Here is a 25,058-nt window from a genome sequence, read left to right on the forward strand (position 1 = left end):
TCCACGGAATCAGAGGCACGCCAGGGCATTACAGGAACGGAGGTGATAGAATTTTGGGGAACACGTTGCTGCCGACACAGACCGGATGCGGAGTAAATAAAGGTGGAGCCACCGCACGTGTTAAGGTTTGAACTCTGCATTATCGGTGGTCACAAACTGGTAATCTTCAGGAAATACCGCATCTGTGGGGTAGCTTGCACGGGTGCCGAGTCGACAGCACGAGTAAGAAAGATCGATGCCAACCTTATCGCATGATGCTCGTGAATTGCAGATCCTCGTCGTAAAAATGCTGTATCGTGTGGCGGACGCGCCAAACGGAGGACACAGGGCACGGCACTGAAGCGCCGGACGACACGAGGTACGCAGCAGTCGGTAGTAAAGCAGTAACTTTCTTTATGTACACAAGCTTGCGATTATATACTTATGTACAACGCCCTGTAGGGTCCAGCCAACCGGTTTCGAAACTGGACCGAAACCACGACACCACACAATCCACACATACTGTACAAGATATAACTGCCGACACATACGCACCAAAGTGCAGGTTCTGCGTCAATAAAAGAGCCACCTTCTACCACAAGGTATGGGAATGCCCACACAATCCACCTCTACAACACAGCACAACACAACACTGTAGGGTAAGAGGCAGCTCTGTCCAGCTCGGATCCGAAGACCCAAAAGGCCCTCGTGAGACGAACAAGGACAGCGGAACGTGCCAATTGGATCACGGACTAAGGATCCCACTCACCTACATTCCTTCCTCGATCGCAAATAAAAGTTTGTCTCTCTCTGTCTTTGTTCGCCAATTAACTATGGCGCATACGCGCTGTGGAGGTTTGGTTTTTCTTTTATTCAAATATAAGTAATATCTACCGGTAGTAGCTTTGGACCACCTCTTTTTTTTCTTTTTTTGAATATATGAAATACCTCGATATGGTAGCCTATTGTTGACCTGCACAGTTTTTTGGCGTGGCGATCCCTCAGTGCGAGTACATAGGCACAATCATCATCGTCGAAACAGGGTACTTGAGGAAAAGGTCACCGGGACTATGTAGATAGCCGAGTTGTGCGCATTGATTGGCAGCTCCCGCAGACGCCGGCGCAGAATAACTCGCCCAACCACTTCCAGGGTCCCCGCAGGCGCAGCAGCACGAGAGCACCGACTCCACATTCTTCTGCGACCGCCCAGACAAGTGCAAAGGCAAGTACCGCACGTTGCCAGGTTACAGAATAACCCAACTGTGGGTCTATAATCACGTATCATGTTCTGTCCCTCTTGTTGCATGTCGATACCCTTTCTGGCAAGTGAGACTCATAGAGTGTGTAGGTGAAATTGATCTGTAACATAATAAGAATCACGTTCACCTATGACTGTTTATCCGAAGCCGTCGTAGAAATGGAGGACCCCAAAATATTTGGTTTATTATTCTTCAGTGAATGTAGACTTCATGACTATGGCGATCGAGCTAGTTCGAATTTGAGTCGCACGCTATTACTCGTCAAGGCCTCGTATTTGTCAAGGGCGGATGAGTACACTGCTCAATGTTGGGCTGCCTATCAACGAAAGCCTAACCGCTAACATATTTATGTTAGTGAAATAGCATCTTCATTCAAAAAAGGACTGGCTTGAAACTTTGTGTTGAAACCTTATCACAACCTGTGTAAAAAAACTGCCATATGCCTTGTGTAGTTTTTGAGAACTTTGAATAGATTGTCGCATGGTGCTTGGGAGGCATAAAGGATGGCCTAATAGGCGGGTGGTAAAAGATAATGATTAACCTCAGTTTTTTCTTTCTTTTGATGTGAGTTTGATGTGAATCTTGACATGAAAGTGTTTATTGCCTGGGTTCACCAAGACTTCACCAACGTACTTCAGTCACGGAAATGGCTTCGAAATATTATACACGATCTGATGACAAAGTTTCATCAGCGGTAGTCGAACCCACACTCTATCGGCCAGCAGAAAAATGGCCGGGCAGGCTATCGATGGCACCACAGCCTTTTATTTTTGATCGCAAGAACTCAACATGTAACAAACGAGCAAGAGCAAACTTCGCAATACAAGCATTGATTCTAAAAGCACACACTGTTGGGCTACGCTCTAAAAAAATTGCCCCTTATCTGCACGTTACACCACAAATGTCGTCCAAAGACGATAGTCTTGCGTCTGGAGAGAGTGAACAAAACGTTTATTTGATGTTCTGCGCAAGATATTCGGTGAGTGGTATTCTGAAAGTGCTGCGTCAGAGTGCTTCGAGCGTGCAGCAGAGGCGAATGAGCACATCAAGTCACGTCACACGTGAGACATGAGCGCTATCTCGCAGTTATCCTAGAAAACGGGGCGTGCGCCGTGCGCGCCCATCTCTGTGGTTATAAAATGTAGAACGGAAGGCGACGGGTAGGTCCCACCACCCTGTCGTCTTAGCAAAGCGTCGGAAGTGCTTGTCGTTGCATGCAAGCGTTGCATGGTCACCGCAGCGTTATAAAGGCTACAATCCTTAAATTTAGTTATGTATGCCTTCTAGCAAAAAGTACATATACATAATATTGGCGTGATATTATAGTGCCTCAGATATGCGCAATAATTGCTGTTTAATGGACAATTGCACAAGTATGAACACTGACCCTTGAGCAATATTGTTGTGCGCTGCGGATGGGGTCGACAGTTTGGAGTATCGTTTGGTCACTTTGGTGCTGTTTAGGGTACCATTAAGGGTGAACAAACAGACAAATGTACAGACGCACAGACAGAACAAAATTGTTGCGTCAAACGTCCTCAAGAAAGACTATCATCTTTAAAAAAGGGAGCGAGAATGTAGAAACGGGCTCCGTATCAGCGACTTTCTCCCTTTCGGGCGCCACACCCGTCTCGCCCTCTCGCGGAAGGACCAGAGGATCAAAGTTTTTCCTATGGTGATCAAGTTTCTCCACAACCACGGAGGTCTCGCATGCGCGCATGCGCGCATTGAGCTTAGCCGGCAGCGGCCAGTCACGTGCGATTACTTTTACCTACGATTCATGCAAGCAATGAAGGAGTCACCTTTATACAATTTTTATTGGTGTAGAATAAAGGCTTTCTTTTTTATCATCATGCACTCACAAGATGCTCCCCACACCTCCCTGTGTCTCGTGTTGTTTCATACTACCAATTTCTCACAAATACAAGGAGCTCTGCTTCTCTAAACAGTCTTGCTTTACGATTATCTTAGAGTGTACAAAAATATACGATTTTTTCGGTGTCGACATACTTGGTAAGCATACACGTTTTTAGTTTAGCACGGTACCAATAGCACTCATCGATTCAACGAGGCACATGAAAAAAGCGCCGTCGTAAATTTTTCAGCAATCTAGGAAACGTGATACCGAGCACTGCCCATTCAGTTCGTGAAAACATGATCATATCCAGTCTGGAGGTATGCGTGCTGCTACCGCCATTTAATTATCAGGCACACCGTTGTGGGGGTATGCGGATGAAATTCTACCCACTGAAGTTTTTTCGCCATGAATTCAAACATCAACACATGGGTGTTGTTTGCATTTTGCCCCATCCAAATATGGCCGCCGTGGCTGAGAGTTTAACCTGCGCCCTTTAGCATAGTCACACCACACCCAATGAGGCCAAGCTAACAAGGCAGGTGAAAGAACAGAAGGAAATGGGCTGCGAAGTTTCACCAAGCGTTTATTTGCCAGACTGAGTTAAAATCATCAGAAACGTTTCAAACATAGTTGAACTACACTTTTCTAGAAAGTAAACCAATGGCTTCTGTCAAATAAACCAAATTCTCAGTCGCATGCGTTTTGATTTGCCCATGCCAGCACTGAGAGTTAGGACGGAGTTATAGCTGCGTGCAGCATGCCTTTCTCATCCACATCATTTTCCTTTGTTGGGTGAAACTCAGCACAAAATGAACTTCTAATAACAGCCGTGCACAAACGGTAAGTACTAACACTATCACTCATTTTATTCAAAATAGTATTCCAAATCCAGAGTTATAGTAACCACCACAGCCAAAGTGCTAACAGCACAATTGTGGCACGCACACTGACCGCAAGTTGACACGCGAGACGAATCTGAAGCGGAGAAGTATGTACACAGCATGTTTTAATGTTTTAGTTATATTCGCACTGTAGATCTAGTTTCTCCACGCATGTAATCGAGCTGCTGCGACACCAACAGTCACTGCCATCACTCACGAAAGAACACCATCGAGTGTGAGGTCAACTATTATTTCACTCACACAACGTGCGTTGTAACGTACCTATACACCACTAAGACTGTCGTTACCGAATCAAAAACATTGTCAATGAAGGGCTAGCGGTGTACTGTATCCATGGCTAATGGTCACACTTTTGTTGAGCAGGTAAATAGATTATAAGCAAACGCTAACACAAAACAACTAAACTAAGTCGACGCGACGACCACAGAACACCTACGGAAACCAAGGCTGGCTAGAGAAACTGTATATGGTCTCTACGGGTCCCATAGGGACCAAACAAGGTTACTTTAGGTCTGGCCTGCATGCTGCGCCCTCTTCGAGTAACAAGACGAATAACAAAAAAAGACGAACTGTGTAAAAAAAGACGAACTGTGTATGGTCCCTACGGGGCCCATGGGGACCATACACAGTTACTCTAAATCTGGCCTGCATGCTGCGCCCTCTTAAATAGCAAGACGAATAACAAAAAAAGACAAGACCTCCGAAATCGCAAGTGCGTGGCAAGCGTTTGCCTTCTTGGAGGCTTCAAGAAAAAAAAAACTTGGCAGGTCCCAGGTATAGTGGGAATCGATGATATGCGAAGCACGAATAAGAAAGGTTGATATATATGTCACTTGAAAATCAGAACAACGTTACGAGGCGGAGGTGAATGATGCCGTACAGGACTTCCTTGTCTTGATTACTATGCTTGGATGTGTCGTTTACCTTCGTCATCTATTCACGTCACCTGATACCAAATTTAATTTACGTGGAGCTAACGAAACAGCCACGAGCACGCTATAAGCGCGGTATGTTGTCATGTTCATACATGGCACGCGTGTCAGGGTCATGTTCGCATCAGTCATTCATTTCGCCAATCATTGACGTCACGTAACAGCAAATCTGGTGTATGTTGAGCTAGAAAAACGGCCACGAGCGCATCATGAAGGACCCAAAATACTCTATCGTAGCATTGACGCGCACGCACGCTGGGCACAGTGACACTACGTTAGCAAAACGCGAGAACTCTATATTCTGACACAAGGCGCGACCAGCGTGACCGGCGTCCGTCGGAGTGGCCCAACGGCAATTGTCGCGGAATTCGCGCCAATGAGTTACCCATATAACACTGCGTCTCGCTCTTTTTCTGACAGAGGGACGCCGGACGCACTGAAACGCGCATGCGTCGAAGCAACGCAGCGCAGCGCATGCCTGCGAGTATATGGCAAAACCGGCGCCTCGCATCGTAACGACGGCGTGACGTGAGGAAATGAACACCGGCGAGCACGCGTACCGCCTTACGTCGAAATGTATTGGCGCCTTGACTGGATCATGTAGTCACCTTCTCGCATGACACGCATCTCATGATTATCATGTTTGCACCAGTCAGATACCTTCGTCACTCATTGACGTCACGTTATTCCAAATTCGGTATATGCGAAGCTAGCAAAACGGCCGTGAGAACATCATTAGTGCGGCATGTAGTCATGTTACATGACACGGACGTCATGATTATCGTGTTAAGATGTGTCATTTACCTAAGTCGTTCATTCGCGTCGCGTAATACCGAGTTCGTACATGTGAAGCTAGCGAAACGGCCGCGAGCGCGTCATGAGCGTAGCGTGTAGTCATGTTGGTACATGACAGGGGTGTCATGTTTATTATGCTTGCACCTGTAGCATGCCTTTGCCATCCATTCACGTCTCGTAATACCAAATTTGGTAATAGTGGAGCTAGCGAAACGGCCACCAGCGCTTCATGAGCGTGGCACGTAGTCATGTTGTTATGTGACACGCATCTATTGATTATCATGTTTGCACCAGTCACATTCCTTCATCATTCATTCACACGTACAGTAATACCAAATTTCTTATATGTTAAGTTAGCGAAACAACCGCAAGCGCACCATGAGCATGACGTGTAGTCATGACTCATGACACACATGACATGCATGGCATGATTTCTACGTTAGGGTCTGTCGTCTGCGTTCGCTATGTAGTCATGTCCTAGCATACCAGTTTCGCAACATTCCATGTCAAGGATTCACCGCAAGAGGTGTAGGACCATGAGATATAAATAATCACATTCATCACATGCCAGGATTTTCATGTCATGGCAAGTCAAACACGTTCTTCATACAGTCATGTTATGCCATACCAAGTTTAGTACTGGTACCATTATCGAAACGGCCAGGAGAGCTAAAAGTCATAGGTGGCTAGATAGATAGATAGATAGATAGATAGGTATAGATAGATAGATAGATAGATAGATAGATAGATAGATAGATAGATAGATAGATAGATAGATAGATAGATAGATAGATAGATAGATAGATAGATAGATAGATAGATAGATAGATAGATAGATAGATAGATAGATAGATAGATAGATAGATAGATAGATAGATACGCTCAATATCGCCGAAGTTCGCTAATAAATGCTTCGCATTTGAAAACTATCTGTAGCAGTGTTCGAGAGATGCGCAGCCTTAGGAAGTCACCCCGGAAAAGAAGACACAAACCCAAGTGTTGGTGGGATTAGCAAGTTAAGAGAGCCATAGCAAAACGTCAGGAAGCCTCTATGAAACAAAGACACGCTAATCAGCCGGGTGAACCGACAGATGATGTTAAAAGAAAGTGGGGAATCTTTCTAATCTGTAAAAGAGATGCATCTCTTCTGATTATTGAAAATATTAGAAGAAAGGGAGCTCAGTGGCTGGCAGAAGTTCATAAAAAATATAAAAAGGCAGCTGCAAAATTTTGGAACCATCTGATCTCCCTTAGAAATGAGACGAGCCTAGAGCAGAGGTTTAAAACTACAGCTCAAAGTGCTATTGAGCTGTAGCTATTGAATATATAAGAACAATGGTGACAGAAAATTTTCAACATAGAAGTGCTTTATGCATCACAGTGGACAAGGATGAATCAAGTTACGCAATGGCTTCATTTTCACAAGAGTGGGAAAGGGTTTAGAAGAGGGTTTCTAGTAGTACATCAACTGGCCCAGATAACATTCCAATTGTGCTGATAAAGACTTTAGGTCCAAAATCTAAGCAGGTTTTGAGAGAGGCAGCGAGCAAAATAATAATCGATGGTGAAGTCCCCGATGAATAGAAACTTAGCGGGACAAGAATGATCTATAAAGGAAAGGGGGACAACGCTGACACAAAATACTGTCTTATAACAGTGACATCGGTGGTTTACTGGCTGGCGATGCAGATTATAAAGGAAAGACTGCAGGCATGAATAGAGGATGAGGGGGTGCTGGGGGAACTGAAAAATGGGTTTCGGAAACACAGGAGGTTAGAAGACAATCTGTACTCACTGACGCAGGTCATCGAAATAGCAGAAAAGGAACCCAGGCCCCTGTGGTTAGCATTTTTGGATATGAAGGGAGCGTACGATAGCGTGGTTCAAGATTACTTGTGGGGAATACTGGACACACTAGGTGTGGAATGTGGGGTCAATAATCTTTTAAAGGATGTCTATAAAGGTAACAAGGCAGTTATAATGTGCGAAAAACAGGTATCCAAGTCTGCAGGAAAAACCGGGGGCTTAGGCAGGGGTGTCCTCTGTCGCCCTTGTTTTTCATGATGTACCTACAAGGGTTAAGGCCAGATTAGAGGAAAGTGGACTGGGCTTCAACCTCTCTTTCGTCTAACAAGGAAAACTCGTTGAACAGGCACTAGCAGCATTGATGTACGCAGATGATATAGTGCTAATGGTCGAAAACAAGGAAGATTTGCAGAGATTGGTGGACATCTGCAGTAATGAGGGAGATGGATTAGATTTCAGAATCAGTAATGGAAAATCAGCAGCCATGTTTTCTAATGATATAGAAGGTAGTGAGCTTAGAATACAGGAGGTCCCGCTAGAGATGACACATAATTACAAATATCTTGGCGTATTGATAAGCAATGGGGCCCAGTACCTAAGGGAACACGAAATATACGTGACGGCTAAAGGTAACAGGAGTGCAGCAGTGATGAAAAACAGGGCGCTGCGGAATTACAATGGATATAATTTTGTGAGAGGAATATGAGAAGGGGTCATGGTTCCTGGTCTGACGTTTGGCAATGCGGTCTTGTGCATGAGATCAGAAGTTCAAGCAAGATGAGAAATTAGGCAACGTGGAATAGGAAGGCTTGCCTTTGTAGCTCATGGGAATACACCTAAAAGGGAGCATGAGGTAATATGGGATGGACATCATTTGATGGCAGGGAAGCTAGCAGCAAAATAAAATTTGAGAAGTGATTGAGAGAAATGGGGGAGGAGCATTGGGCTAGAAAGGTATTCAGCTACTTGTACATGAAGAATGTCAATACAAAATGAAGGAAGCGAACCAGAAAATTGTCTGGTAAATACTTAGAAAACGGCAGAGGGCCAATCAAAAAACATCATTGGTTAAGAAGGAGGAGAAGGAAGCTGAAACCAATATGTGAAGAATCCTTATGATTAAGAAGATTGCACAACGATCTTTTTAACCTTTAAGCAGGCAATTACCAAGGAAAAGATATATGGTGATACTTAGGGTTGTTCTCTACTGTTTGAGGCCAAGACGGGAGTATTGCTAACCAAGACATATCGGGCCAAATACGAAGGGTGTGGGAGCAGACACGGCATGCAGTGCATGTGGAGAGGAAGAGGAAGCTGCCGAGCACTTGATATTGTTCTGCAAAGGGCTTCACCCTATAGTTCAGGATTATGGCGCAGAGTTTTTCAAAGCACGGGGATTTAGGGACAGGGAGGGCAAATTAGACTTTAATCGCGTAGAATTAACAAGGACGAGGTTATAAAATTGGTGGCTAAAGTCAAGGCACGAGTGAAATTTAAACCTTTCACTGCAGAGTACGAGTTCTCAACTTCACTATTTAAAGGAAAAACTATACATCCAGTTTTTGTTTCACTACGTACAACGGCTTGGTGGCGTTAGCCACCGCCCGATCTAAAGGGTACAGCCATATCCATCCATCCATCTAACCATCGGTTCGCATTCTATGCATGGCTTGGGGTCATCGTTTCCACGGAAACCTCATAGGCTCTAGTAATTATTCTGTTCATCATTGTGCAACATTTGATAAACTTCCAATTGTCTTATAATAGGGTACAATATATTTTTGTGTGCGAATGTTGTGGTACGGCCACGAAACGTAAAAAAACTTGAGCAAGGCTTACTTTTCAATTGTGCCACTATGGTCTGTCGAAATTCATTGCTATATAGGCTTGTACGTTTTTGTAGTTGAATGTGAGTGAACATTTCGAAGTGTGTGCTACAGTTCTGAATTGTTGATTATACTGTTGTGCAGGGCGTTCACTCAATGTGTATGTATGTGTACTACGTGTCGTTATGTGCATGCTTAGCTATACGCATTGCATCAGCATATATTAGGGGACCGGTGTCAGCGAGTATTCAATGAATTGGCTCACTCGCCAACTATCCACTAGGGTGCCGTGCGGGAAGGCAACGTTTTTTTTCAGCATCGTTCAGTCCCTCTAAGTTGCTGCTAGCTACCACCTTCTTCACGAATGCGACGTTCTCGCATTTCCAGCTACCTATATTACGCTGAACATATATCTCTTGAAACTGCACTGCTGAGTCGGAATGAATTCGCTGTGATCGAGTCTACGGTTTTGAGGCACATCTCATGCCCCGCGGCCCCGTAAACGCGTGGATAACGTCGCTGCACTATGTGAATCTGCGAGAAATAAATACAGAAAGCCTAGCGTATTGGGGAGAAATTCGCAGTATTCATGTCTTTCAAGAACGTCGTCTCACTGGCCGCACAAGACCGACTAGCTAGTTCGTTCTGTTTCACGATGTTTTTATCAGTACAGATTTGTCTGCTCGTTTTTCTAATAATTTCGTTCGATATCAAGCTCAGCGGGACTGTTCTTTTGTAAATTTCAGTGCCGCGTACTCCTTATCAGTCGAGAATCGATGCATTAGTTAGGCCTACTCGCTTCGCAAACCCGGGATGAGCCATTTTAATTCTGATGGGGAGAAACATTTTCTCCATGGCAAAAAGGAGCAGCGTTTCACCATTTAAAGACGAAAATTGGGGACATCGCCGTTTCTCTCTAAATGTAGAGAACGTCGCTGCATTCTTTTCAAGTGTGGAGTCTGTTCATGTTAAATTAGGCGCCGCAGTTGTGGCTGTTTTGCGCGAATAAAAAAAGAGGGAATGGTCAAAAAGAGCGCTCCCCTTGACCCTTTCCTCGTTATTTGTTAGCGCTAAATAACCATAACTGCGGCTCCTAATTGAACAAGTATTGGTTGCCTGAAAATACAAATGATAGCGAAAGAATAAACATAAAGGTTACACTGCTAATAATGATTGTTTGTAAAGAACCCAGCTGACCCCTCGGTCCAGTAATCGATAGGACACGACAGTAAAACGCATCTTCACAGATGAAGTTGAGCGTTTATTTTGCACAGTTTCACCACAAGGTTGAAGGATTGAATATTGCAGCAAAGAATCATAATGTTTTGCGAATAACAGAACGCCGCTCGAGACTTTCAGCGCTCATCTGAAGCATGAAGCACGCACGAAGTAAGCACAGGCGGGACGAGAGTGGACTAACAATTGTCGCAGCTCGGTACTTGAATTCAGTGCGCCGCTCAAACAGCAAATGCGCATGGAACTAACGTACCAGTATACACACGACGACAACGAATAGTTTGAATTCTCACTTTGTGTGTGAGAAGCGTGCTCGTTGCGTAAACGTGATCACGGCAGCAAGCAAAGGATCTTCATGCCCACATTAACCCCTCTAACTTCCCAGCAAACTCGTGGTGGAAGCAAAGAGGTACAAAGAAGGCAAACTATGAGATAACCATGAACGTACGCTCAACGCCCTACGAAGGCGCGTGCTCCTCGCAACGCATGAAGCGATGGCCTCTAGAGCACGTCCACGCTTAGGCAACGTGAGCGCTGAGCGCCAGCTCACTGCTGATGACTAAAACGCGCCGAAGCTTCTGAGCTATAGGACTGCCAATAGTACATAGTGTATATAGTCAGGTCTGCAGCTGCATATATTGAGGACTGCCAACGGCATACAGTGTTTGTAAAGGCCCTGCCGTTACCAAGACAACGTACTTTCCCTGGTCTAGCGTGTTTGCGCCGTGCGCTGCTGTTCGGGAGATCGACGTTTCGACGCCCAGGCAGGCCCCACAAACTCGTCGCTACTTTTGGTTTCAAGGAACATGCACGCTCATGGCGGTTTGCGGGCATCCTAAGATTCGGTTGAAAGAACAGAGTTTGATGTGGATCTCCCACGTGTACATTTATTGGCTTTCACAAATTCTTACAAATAAAAAAAGTCACAGCTTTGCCGCAAACGTGAAGCAATGAACGTAATAGCAACGATTTGGAAGGTCACGTGCAGGACAGCAAGCAGATCGAAACGTGACCCACGTTTCACACGGACAAAAAACTCACGAAACGTACTCTCAGGTACAGATAAACACGAATAAGCGTCTCGGTTGTTACTTCCCTGTGTCTGAAAAGCACAATTTTTTCGCAAACGTAGACTCTGTAACAATTGCAGTGACCAATGTGCACCCGGTAACTGCAACAAAATTGTTCTAGTGAGTGTCCAGCGCCAGACAAGACGTACGGTCCTCCCCACCACGAGATAAGGGATGCGAGTGGGCATCCACACTCCTCTCCGCAGGGCAAAGTACGTGTGGCACCGCGTCGTGATGGTGTGCCGACGCGCGCTCATCGTGCCATCTTTCTGGTAATGCTGCAAACACGACCGTTCAACCCGAGATGTCTGTCAACAGCAGTAAGTGGTAGATATAAATAGCTTTCTGTTTGATCTTCCAAGGAGGTGTTCCTGGACGGCTTAGTGGTTAAAGTCTCGCATTCATGTTTCAGAGGTCCCACGTTCGCTTCCGTGTATCGGCGTCTTCATGTTGATTTTCTTTATAGCGTGTACATACATATAGATACAGATACATATGCGGTGAGTGATGTCGACGCCGACTCTAGCGGCAAAATTCAGTGGAGAGCTTCCATAGAATTGCTATCGCAATAAATATTTGGAACCCCTGTAAAGAGCTCCCCTTGTTGTTTATATGTGTTTTCTAATTCCTTATTTGTGAATTTTACATCACGCAAAACGCGGGAAACGATTGACTTGCGTCCGTAGCCTTTGCCTCCGATCTTTCTCGCAGCTGCTCAGCGATATTAGGAGTTAGGTCATGCTCAGTTATCTCCCTCGGTTAGCGTGCCAACTAATCGAAACATAAAGACAGCAAGTTGTGGCGGGCAGAGAATGGAAGCCGCAGTGAGCTGCGCCGTACGTGTCAGCCATACATTCGTGGAAGAAGGCCCAATTGCGCAATGAATGTTTTCCATGAGTCAGCGGTCTGCGAACCTGGGGATTTCTAGCTCTGCGAAGGTTTTTAGCTTTTTGTAAAGGCAACGAGTGAGCACACTTTGGACCTATAATTTGAACAGATATTTTGCATGAGTACATATGAATAAACTCCGTTCTCTGGAAGCCTGACTGGACTGATCGAAGTCCAGCGTTGCCTAACTAATTGGCGAAAACAGCAGCCAAGCTGCTGTCGGGAAATGCGTTTATTAAAGCGGCTTGAATTCGAGTTGGCTCGGGTAGGTTGTTTTAGTTTCTTTCACTTCGGCTTGTTGTTGAAATGATGTCAAGTAAATCTAGGGTGCTTCCTGCTGATGGAATTCTTGAAGCCATGATTTTAAAATTTGTGAGTATTCATTTTTAATAGTGTCACTGAAATACACGTGGTGAACTAAATGCTTTAAAATTTTTTCAAATAATGTCGATGGAGCTAATATTTTGGCAAGTGAACTTTTCTTCGCGAAATGAACGCTTGTTCCTCTCGCACGCAAGTCAACTTCCTGAAACAGTTTCCACCGCCGTTTTTTTTTCTTGAAAATCTTCTAATCACTTCAAGCCTCTGAAGTTCAGTACCGTTTGGTACTCAAGTTCTTTAAGAAAACTATGCGCATCGCCATAACAAACGTGATTCAAATAATCAAATGAGTCAAATAAGACGCGTCCTACTCGCGATTGTTTATACTTTTTTCTTTGGTTTGGATATTCTTGGTTCGGCGTTTTCTTATTATGTCCGTATGTCAGCTTTAAGCTAAAGCTGCTTTTATAGATTAACACTTTAGCAATACGTGTATGTTTGTTTTTTCACACAAAACATGCAACAAAGAAGATCACTTTGCTCGTGCCGATCGAGTTTCGTCCTACTGAGAAATCAGTGAGCTTAACTTTCGTCTTTTCAGAAAGTGCGAACAAGATTAAAAATATATTAAAGGTTTTACAAACTATAATGATTGGGCGCATTGTCCAAGCGGCCAGTGGACCTGAAAAAAGGCACGCAGGGCTTTTCGTTTGCATGCGAAATGGGAAAGGCGGGTTACCAAAGCAAGGAGGTTTCAAAAATGCTGGAGTGGATATTATTGCCCAGGAGTGAAGCCGTACCTGCCGTACCTACCTAATATGGCGGCTGTGGCAGCCATTTCATTAGGGGCAGTAATAGCTGTTGGCATTCGGCGATTGAGAATTAGTGGTTTCCTTGCGCGCCCAGCAAAATTAACGAGGGGAATTTTTCAAGTCAGATAATGTGCAAAGTGCTTTTTCATGTTTCTAGTTTTCTTTAGTAAGCCTTGAATTGAAAACAAATTTTATTGGTGACTAGGTCACCGATAATTGTCTCCGAGGGTTATTTCATCGCAAAGAACTATCTTTTAAGTTATAGTTACCGTAGCCTTTCGAATAACCGATCAAAGTCACTTGACGTCTCAATGGGCACAATAAAAAAAATAGCGTGTTTCTGAGATCTGTGAAGGGCAAAATGGGGCTTCACTATTGCTGGCACTGCAAAGCGGGAGATTCAACTTCGGTGATTTCTTTAATGCGAAGCATTTCTTAGCAAAGTTTGGCGACTATGAGCGCATCTATCTGTGTATATATCTATTTAGCCACCTCTCCTTGCATGACGCCGTGGACAGAGAACGGTAGAGTTGTGGTAGTCTCTGGGGCGAAGGGCTTCAAGCAAAGCTGTCGTGCGACTTCTTTGCAGACAAAGGCTTTTATTGCGGCTATTAGCGATGCTCGCCCATGGTCGTTGGTCACATTATACCGTGATGCTGAATCGGGCACTGGAGGACGTCTCCTCACAGCACGCTACTTCTGCAATTCATCGCAGCTTTACCACAAGTTAAGGACGTCGTTAGCTGTAGTCGAGCTTTTTTCCAAGAGCACTTGAAAGGCATCGTCATCAGTTCCTTTTATTGTGTGCTTAGTTTTTTTTTTCAGATTCTGTCATTGCGGGGTCTACTCGTCTGCACAAATCGACAACGTCTTCAATATAACTCTGGGAAGTTTCACTCCTGTTTTTCGCGCGTGTACGCAAATGCTGCCCTGCACGAAGTTTTAGGACGGCAGGTTTATCAAAGATTACCAAAATTGACGTTTTCAATTGCGGCTACGTTCGGCTATCTCCCTCATGGTTTCTGAGCTAAAGGTTTACCACACCCGCGAGGTAGAACGACACGCGTGTGAACTTGTCGGCGTCCGTCCATCTGTTCAAAGCACTCAACCGTTTGAAATGGAGAGAAAATCTTCAACGTCGTTGTCGTCTGTTTTGATGAAGATTGGGCACTCCCGCTGAAGAATACTGCCAGGAGAAGTCTGCTGATTGGCGTCCGGCATAGCAGAAGGTAGCGTACGTACTCTAAGTCACACTCCTATGGCTGTCACACTGATTTGTTTGGTTCCGCTCACACCAATAACTATTACAACCACCACAGGCATCCATGACAACAAAGGCATGTTTAATCAAGTGCCTTAGTCGTTGGTATACAGATGTGGTACCAAGCGTCAACGTGGATGCATTTACGTTAAACGGGGCTTTAGCTGCCGAGCACCAACTGGCATTGTATAAGCTCTCTTATAACATTGTACACTTAACATTAATCTACTTCTCTAAAGAAGCGTTTCACTTCCATGTAACACTGGTTGCTATCACGGAGGAACCGTGTTTTTTTTCTGCTCTTCAGCATCTCGGCTTTTCTCATTTCTCTGTTTCAGTGATTTACTTCTTCTCCGTCACGATCACCCATAATATCAGCTAGTGCTCTAGAATGACTAACATCACATCATCTTCAAACAAAACTACAGGATTTCTCAAACAAACGTCCGCAGTGCTCCTCAACAGGTCAATTATATATACTGACTTGTAAAACATTGGTTTGGCCTAAATTCAAAAATGCATCACTCATTTGGAACCCTCATCACGGTATCTCCGTTCGGAACTGCTGGGTAAGGTATATGCAGTCATCGTTGTCACACGACATCAGTGTTTCGTCTTTAAAAAACACAGTCTGGTTTGAACGTGCCAACACGTCACAGTCTTATCGCGAGCTCATTATGATATAAATTTTATAACTGTTCACCTAGCCAGGCACCTTACATTCTACTTCTTTTGTGTATTTCACTGCGCACAGGTATTCACCTAAGGTTGCTCCTCCAAGCGCACGTACTCTCACTTCCTCGTTTACTAGAATTGACCAACAATTTGTATTTTAATATGGAACAATCTATTCAAACTGATTGTGTATTTATTGATTTTTCTAAGGTATTTGATCGGGCACCTCACCATCGTCTAATCACCAAACTATCAATCTTGCATCTATATTCAATAACTATCTCAAGGACATAATTTTTTTGTCGTTTCGCAAACAGTTCACATCTATTGACAACAACACAACGATTTCCCGTTATGTGACGTTACATCCGGGGTACCACAGGGTAGCGTTTTAGGACCCTTGTTATTTCTTATTTATATAAACGACGTACCCACTAATATTACTTTCTGCATCTGTTTATTTGCTCATGATTGTACAGTTTATCGAAAAATTTCTTCTCCAATTGACCACGTTGCTCCTCAACAGGATCTAGATATGAAGCAACCCGCTAGACTGAAGCAACACGCCAACGATGTGTGGAAGTTCTACAAAGAGCACAGCGCAGTCGCCGAACATGCTGAGACGTTGGATCACAAAATAAATTTTGAGGCGGCGGCCACCCTTGAAAGCCAGCCGAACTGGAGGAGAAGGTTCTTACTCCAGTCCTGGCACATACAGAGGACGGCCCATAATATCAACTGCTCTCTCGGAACCCTTCCCCCAGTGTATTCACACGGACTGCACTCCACGGCAAAACAAGAGAGAGAGAGAGGGGGGGGGGTCAATCGCCCCCCTGCGAGGACTTTGAAGACAACGCTGATACGTAGCCTCCGCAGTCACCCTGAGGAAGGAACCAAGTCGGTTTCAAAACGTCGGGTTTCTTCAAAACTTTCGGTTGGCGTCTAAATCATCTCCCAGGATCTAGATAGTATTAGTGAATGGTGCCTACCTTGGCAAATGTCTCTTAACACAGATAAGTGCAAATTATTGACCTTTCGTCGCAAGCGATTCAGCTTTACCTTCACATATACCCTAAACGAAAGACCCTTATGGTCTGCACTCAGTTACAAGTACCTCGGAATACATTTCACCCCTAACCTCTCTTGGTCCACTCATGTAGAAAAAACCACCGCTAAGGCCTCACACAATTTAGGTTACCTTAATTGAATTTTGCGCGGCTCCCCGGCCACCACTCGTCTAATAGCATATAAATCATTTGTTCGACTCCAACATGCGTTTGCGGCATCCATTTAGTCCCCTCATCAGGCATATCTTATCCGTGCCTTCGAGTGCGTGCAGAATCGCCCGGCGCGTTTCATGCCTGGTGACTATAAGCGAAACTCTAGCGTCACAAGTATTAAGCTCACCCTCTCTCTACCTACACTGCAGACACGTAGGAAGATAGCCCTTCTACATAAAATACTCTACAGTCAACGCCCTTTCGACCTACCCTTCATAAAGCCATCCAATGCATCACGTCGTCTTCATAATAACCTCAGCTACCAACGCCTTCCTAGCCGCACTAACGCCTTCAATTCAGCAGCCTTTCCTAGCGCGATAATACTCTGGAACGAAATTCCAGATTGCATTGCTAACATCCATAATCCGGTAGTATTCAGAAGCGAACTGAGCAACTTTTTGTTGTAGGGACACATTATTGCCAAGTTGCTCTGTGCTTTTATTTGATACCTATGTGCATATGTCATAATATTGTTCTACATTACGGTAAACATAGACTACCTTACCTGCAGTATCTCCGGCCTCAAGTGTTCATGTCATTAACTACTTATTGATTGATTGATTGATTGATTGATTGATTGGTTGATTGATTTGTGAGGTTTAACGTTCCAAAACCACCATATGATTATGAGAGACGCCGTAGTGGAGGGCTCTGGAAATTTTGACCACCTGGGGTTCTTTAACGGGCACCCAAATCTGAGTACACGGGCCTACAACGTTTCCGCCTCCATCGGAAATGCAGCTGCCACAGCCGGGATTTGATCCCGCGACCTGCGGGTCAGCAGCGGAGTACCTAAGCCACTAGACTACCGTGGCGGGGCTCATTAACTACTGTTTAAGGATGTACCTTTTTCGCGAGATCCCTACCTCTGTTGATGAATATTCGAGCCCTCCCTCACGCAATACTCCTACCCAAGAACCTGTGAGGTCTCTGTAAATAAAATAAGTAATGAAATCATTTTTCCACCGCGCAACCAACAACTGGAACGGCTTTCCCCACCGCATCGCCTTTATCGCCATCTCACCTACCACCATCGAAGAAATTACAAGAATTATTCGTGGACAAATTCTGTTTATATAACCACCCTTTATGTCTTCAAGGCAAAATAAATGAACTAAGTAGCATTCCATCAGGTAACATGACAAGCAACTCCAATGATTGAAGTTTGAACTGAACTTTCAACATTAGTAAACAAAATACAGTAAAACAAAAACTTGTTAGAAAGATCTTGTTCCTTAGCACATTGTTAGTGTTGATCTATGAAACTAAAACGTACACAATAGTACAGAGTTATACGGTGAATAAACATAATATTTTAAAAGAGTACTGACACGGAATTTCTCACTTATCAGTTTTTTTTAATCAAATGATAGGCCAAGCCCCCAGGAGCGTAGGAAAGCTACCAATAAGCGTGAATGCGCCCCGATAAATCAGTTGCATCATGCTTTTCATAGCTGGTTTGGTTGATACTGTACACTGACGTCGTGGATGAATGAATGAATGTCTATTTCTGTTCTCTAATTCATTGCTACGGCGTTTGAAGTGTAGAGTTACATATACTGTCTGCTCTATATGGATTTTGACTTTGAACTCTTCAATGTGATGTATTCGAATTGTGATGCACTGGACGTTTTCCCATACCTCACTGATGTCCTTGTTTTGTTCACGTGTCGGAATATAGACCTAGTTAGGAAACAGTTACGTCTGTTTTCTTTCGCCTGATCTCAGTGACATGTAACCATAACATGCCAAAACAAAGAGTATTAATATTATGATCTCAGTGACATGTAACCATAACATGCCAAAACAAAGAGTATTAATATTATTATCTGGTTGTCCCTTTTATATCGGGTGGCGGCTCACGCCTCTTAGCCATATAGTTAAGTACTATCGTTATGTGTTGAAGGATTGAATTTAACTTGTGCCTTGATTGTAGCCACCAATCCAATAGTCTGTTTTTGGTTCTTGCTACCTGTTTAAAGACTATTTTGCCTTCGCTGTCCCTCAACCCTAATGCTTTGAAAAACTCGGTGGTATTATCTTGGACTATAGCGTGAAGCGCTTTACAAAACATTATCAAATGTTCAGCCGTTTCCTCCTCATCTCCACACGTACTGCATAACGTGTCTGTGCCTTCGTACATGGCTCGGTGCGTCTCCGTCCGCAGTACTTCCGTTGTGGCCTCGAACAGCGGAAAACTACCCCGAGAATTATCGTAGTATAATTTCATTTATAATTTTCTGCTTGAACGTTTGGTAGGTCTCCGTGATAACTTCGTAAGAATTCCAATTTTCTACGTGTCGCTCTCAGTTTCTCTCACCTTCTTCTTAACCGATGTTTCCTTTTGCCTTGGTATTCTGCTGTTGTCTAGTTGCTTGACAATTTCCGAGTTCGCTTCTTCCCCTTATTATCAGCCTTCTTAATGTACAAGTAGCTAAAAGCTTTCCTAGCCCAACACTCCTCTCTCATTTTTCTCAATCGCTCTTCAAACTTTATCTTGCTGCTACCTTCCCTGCACTGGAACGATGTCCATCCTATGCCAACCTATTCCCCTGATTTGGGGTATTCTCGTATGCTCCTAAAAAAAGTCTACCTATGCCACATCGTTTAACTTCTGATTTTGCTTGAACCTTTGATCTCATGCACAAGACCGAGTTACCGAACCTAAAACCCGAAACCGTGACACCTTTCCAAATTCCTCTCACAACATCACACCTATTGTAGTTCCACAGTGCTTTACTTTTCATTACAGCTGCATTCATAGTGCCCTTAGTCATTACGTATCTTTCGTGCTCCCTTGGATTCTCAGAACCGTTATTTATCCTTACGTCGAAATGTTTGTATTTATCTACTATTTCTAGCGTGACTTCCTATATCTTGTTTTCGCTGCCTTTGTTATCATTCAAAATAATGATTGCCAATTTTATCTTACTGAACTTCAAATTTAACCTGTCTCCTTCATCGTTATGAACGTCTATCAATTCCTCATATCTTCCTTGTTGTCGGCAATTATACTATATCATATGGATACATCAATGCTGGCAATGGCTGTTCAATGTGTTTTCCTTAGAAGGCAGAAGAGAGGCTGAAGCTGAGCCGACTCCCCTTTCAATTGGCTCCGAGTGTGTTGATAAATAACACAGCTGACAAGGTACACCCCTGCCGAAGCGCACATTTTATCTTTAGAGGTTCGTATACGTGTTCTTCCCATTTATGACTACCTTGCTGTATACTCTTATAGACATTCTTTAGAAAATTAGTTATTCCATCTTTCCCTCTAGTGTGTCCAGTATTACCCACAAGTCTTCATGAATCACACTATTGTACGCTTTTTTGGTATGTAAAATTGCAAACCACATGAGCCTGTGTTCTTTCTTCACTATTTCAGTGCACTGCATCAATCAAAACAGATTGTCCTCCAACCTCCTTCTTTAATAGAACACAATTTGTAGTTCTCCCAGCACCGCCTTCTTTATTTATGTCTGTAGTATTTTCATTACTACCTGCGTCACTAGCCTGTTAACTACTGATGTTACTGTTATAGGACAGTAGTAGTTTACATAAGCTTTCCTTTTTTATATATCATGCTCATCCTGCTTATATTCAGTCATTGGGGGCTTCATATTCTATTATTGCTCTGCTCACTGCCTCTCTTTATGTTCGCTTAGAGTTTGGCCTTAGTTTCTTTATTAGCCTAATTCGCATGCCATCAGGGCCTGTTGATGTGCTATTAGGCACTTATCTGCCCTTTCCCAGTCTTGTTCTAGTAGAGCCACTGCGCTAATTGGTCCATCCTCATCCGGTATGATGCATGCAGCACTTCTTTGGTGTTTGTATTTTTCCTCTAAAGCTGTTCTTATATATTCTATTGCGCCATCCCAATCTAGCCTAACCCCTTGAACTGTAGTTTTAAAACTCTGTTCCATGCTTGTCTTAATACTCAGCGAATCGCGATGATTCGAAAACTTTGCAGCTGCCTTTCTATCCTTTTTTCTTTACTTCCGACATCCATGAGCCTTTTTCTTCGAATCTTTTTACTGATCGGATTGAACGCTTCCTTTCTGCAGCTAAAGACGTTATCCCAATTTCTTTTGACATCACCTTCCAGTTCACCCCTCTGCGTGCACACATGTATTCTCCGGAGGCTTCCTGGCATCTATACATGGCTCTCTTAAGTTCCTCACCCCACCAGCTCTTCGGTTTTTTACCGGTCGATTTGACTCGTAACTTAGCAAGCTCTAATCGGGTTGGATTTGTGTACGTCTACTCTGTTTTATTATCCTCGGTGATTATTTCTTCGAGCTCCTCAGTTCTGTGTGTATTCGCCTTTCTGAATAAATATTACAAGGTGGTCTCAGAAAGCATCCTTCTCGTTTTAGTTTGTCTTCCAAAACTCGGCTTCATACGTTTGTGACCACTACCTGACCTTCTGAACCCATATTTATCTATGCTCATCACCCTGAGCCGACCATACATCCTATGTGACATCATTGCTTAGTCTATCGTCAAACTCAGCCTTCCCACCCTCTTGTTATCTACCCTTCGCACTTCTCGGTGCTGTTGCAAATGAATAAATCATGCCTTTCACGCAGATCTTTTAGCATTCTCCTAGTTTGGTCAGTATATATTTGCATATCTTTTGTTTGCGCGTTCATATCTCCTATTATAATTACCGTCACATTTCTCCTAGTTCATCAATGTCATTTTCTATGCACTGCTCTATTTCTCTGCTTTCCTCTCTAGAATATGCCCCTGTCTACAAATATACAAAACCCTGAAGTGTGATTTGCCTTGCAACTTTTTCTTTTAGGCATAAATGTTCCCTGCACTACTCCTTGACGCGTTGGCAGTCTGTGCTTTTATGAATAAATGTCCAACTACCACCCACATTCCTGCTGCTAACTGTTCTAATACAATATTCCCATGCGTTGTCCGGATAGCTGGGTGGTTGTTCCACGTCCCTGAGATGCGTTTCTACAAACCCATACACCATCAGCCTCTCTTCCTTTAGCTGTTGTTCTATCTTTTTCCCCTTCAACTTATGCCTGCTATCTTGCGTGTTAAAATACCCTACGTCTGAATTTTCTCGGGCCTTGTGCCTACGTCAATTTCTCCCCCAGACTCTACGTGTATTATATTTTTGTGCCCCTTTGAAATCGTATCAGTCTATAACACCTCTCAAAGAGTCCATCTGGTTATTTTGTTCGTTACTAGCTAACATGAACCCCGAAGGGCCCGTGTGCTCCCAAAAAAGCTAGTGCGCGTCTTGCAAGTCGCAAACCCACCTCATGACCTATCATGCTAACGAAGTGAATTCTGTCTCAATGAAACCCACCCCATCTATACACCTCTATGTTTATTTTGACTGCCTCAAAGCCTTTCTTTTGACTCATCTGCCATATCTCTTCGCTTGCGTCGACAACCGCTTTTTGCAGGTGGATTTCACGCACTGGTACCTCAAGTATCGTCCATATTGCCACGTTCCATTGCTCAAGTTTTGTTATCACCCCAAAACACTACACAATTCTCAGTGCAAAACGTGCCTGCAGTTTTCGAGAAGCTTCCGGACGTTACTTGATCATTTCCATAAGATCACGCCCGCTCTGCGAACTGTATAGATCATTCTGGAACCTACGCCATCGCCAGCGCTGACGATAGAACATTCGATGGCACGAGTATAAATGCCGACGCACTTTGCCGCTTGTCAGTAGTTCATGGGAGGTCCCGCCTGCGGTTCTTACCTTGGGACCTCCCAGTGAATCTGTACCCATGCACTTTTCCATGATCGACGGCCGACGCTTCACTGCTATCTGTGCAAAACTGCTACTGTAATCGAACTTTCCGTTTACCGGACACAGGTTCGCCCAAATAAACAGTTGAATCCCAACATAAAGTCTCCTGTCTTCGGCCACGTCACGACCCCATGACATCTGGTGGAGATGCTGCTTCGTTCATGTACCGCACGCCCCCGCCAAGCCGTGAAACCAGCCCACGTCGCGGAGAAGACACCGACGCCAACCGGGAGGAGCGAACAAGCCGCCGACAGCAAGGGCTACCACCGGAGTACGGGCTTCTACAAGACGAGGCGCGGAAGACCAAGCCCATGACCGCGACTGCAGCGACAATGACAACCGCAGCGTCCGAGCCCAGGATGGTCATGCATCAACCCAGGGAACCACCAATTTTCGATGGGTCATCGTTCGAAGACCCGGAGTCCTGGCTAGAAACATACGACCGTGTGGCCGCCCTCAACCTCAGGGACCATGACGAAAAGCTCCGTCGTGTTTTCTTCTATTTAGAAAACACCGCAAGGACCTGGGTCGAAAATCGGGAGTCCACTCTCCGAACGTAGGATGTTTTCTGCGGCGCATTCCTGCAAACGTTCGTGAGCGTCGCTCGCAAAGAGAGGGCCGCTGCTTTACTAGATACCCGGGTTCAGCTACCAAATGAAAATGTCGCCATTTTCACAGAAGAAATGACCCGCCTATTCCGTCACGCTGACCCAAACATGCCTGAGGAGAAAAAAGTTTGTTTCCTCATGCGACGGGTCAAACAGGAGCTCTTCGCGGGACTGATGAGATGTCCACCGAATACCGTCCAAGAATTTGTAGCCAAAGCGAGCACTATCGAAAAGACCCTGGACATGCGCACCCGACAGTATAATAGTCGCCTGACTCCAGAATGCGCTGCTGCTCAAGCCAGTAACTCCAAAGACCTGCGTGAAACGATCCGAGCGATCGTGCTGGAAGAGCTGTGCAAGCTGTTGCCTTCGGCGCCGCCTCAAGTGGTTTCGATCGCTGACATTGTGCGGGGAAAAGTTCGGCAATCGCTTCGAATTCCCCAAGCACCGCTGCCCGAGCCGGAAACTATAAGCTACGCCGCTGCAGTGCACCACAACGCTCCTCCCCGTCCTCGCCAAAACGCTGCCCCATCACACTTCCTTCGACAGACGCCACTGCCGCCACCACCCCCACCGACGTCCTACCGTTCGCCAGCGGCCCAGCGCAGTGCGCCGAGGAAGACTGACGTCTGGCGCACCCCTGACCACCAACCGCTCTGCTACCACTGCGGCGACGCCGGACACACATACCGCCGTTGCCAGTACCGACAGATGGGACTGCATGGCTTCGCTGTCAATGCACCGCGTCCACAGCCAGGAGAACAGCCACGTGACATCGCCGACTACCTGACAGGAACTCAGTGGACACCACGAAGCCCTTCGCGTTCACCGTTGACCAGCCGCCGCACGTCACCGCACCACCGGCAGTACTCTGGCCCAACCCGGGACCGGTCTCTTAGCCCGTATCCGGGAAACTGAGGGCAGCAACCGATGTAGGTGCAGTTGCTGAGCGACGAACTACCGAATATCCTCCGACGACGACGACGCCGCGACAAAGCTTTCCGAACACAACGCCAACCACGCAAAGCCCTGACGGCGAAACCTCACGTACCGAAGGTAACCTGACGACGCAACATGGAAGCAGCTGAACAAGTCGACGCAGCCGTGACCCAACGCCACGCCCTAACTGTAATGCGAGACGGTGAACTAGCGACCTCAACGTTCTTATCGACGGCCACAGTGTAACCACTCTCGTCGATACTGGAGCCGACTACTCCGTCATCAGTGGGTCGTTCGCCGCCAAGGTAAAGAAAGTTAGGACAGCTTGGGAAGGCCCTGAAATCCGCACAGCCGGAGGTCATCTCGTAACGCCTGCAGGAATCTGCACATCAAGAGTCACCATTACCGGCCGTATTTATCCTACAGACTTCGTAGTCCTACAGCGTTGCTCGAGAGATGTCATCCTTGGCATGGACTTCTTATGCCTCCATGGTGCTGTCATCAAATTAAAAACAAAGTCGATAACGTTGTCCACAGAAGAAGCACTACCGCCGCGCACGCCGTCAGGAAACCGTACTTTCAATGTGCTGGAAGAACAAGTCACCATTCCGCCTCGCTCAAGCGTCAATATTTCAGTCAGCGCTCCTAAATCACCTGACTTGGAAGGCGTCGTTGAAGGCAGTCAGCGTCTGTTGGTCACCCGAAATATTTGCGTCGCGAGAGGAATTGCAGAGCTGCGGGGAGGCAAAGACGTGGCTATGCTCACGAATTTCAGCACTGAGTACAATCATGTGAACAAAAAAACAATGGTCGCATACA

At 45.1% G+C, this 25,058-nt stretch overlaps 1 protein-coding gene across 1 annotated transcript in view; it reads left to right on the plus strand.

Annotated features, from left to right (window-relative positions):
- Positions 1–1,024: 1,024 nt before the first annotated feature.
- The window catches only part of LOC119173602 (uncharacterized), a 412,987-nt gene continuing 388,953 nt past the window's right edge, over positions 1,025–25,058 (plus strand). Inside the window, exon 1 of the mRNA XM_075896291.1 lies at positions 1,025–1,201. The gene's annotated coding sequence lies outside the window, so the exon portion shown is untranslated. The remainder of the gene's footprint in view (positions 1,202–25,058) is intronic.

This window comes from Rhipicephalus microplus, chromosome 5 (assembly GCF_043290135.1).
Source record: "Rhipicephalus microplus isolate Deutch F79 chromosome 5, USDA_Rmic, whole genome shotgun sequence".
Classification (NCBI taxonomy): domain Eukaryota; kingdom Metazoa; phylum Arthropoda; class Arachnida; order Ixodida; family Ixodidae; genus Rhipicephalus; species Rhipicephalus microplus.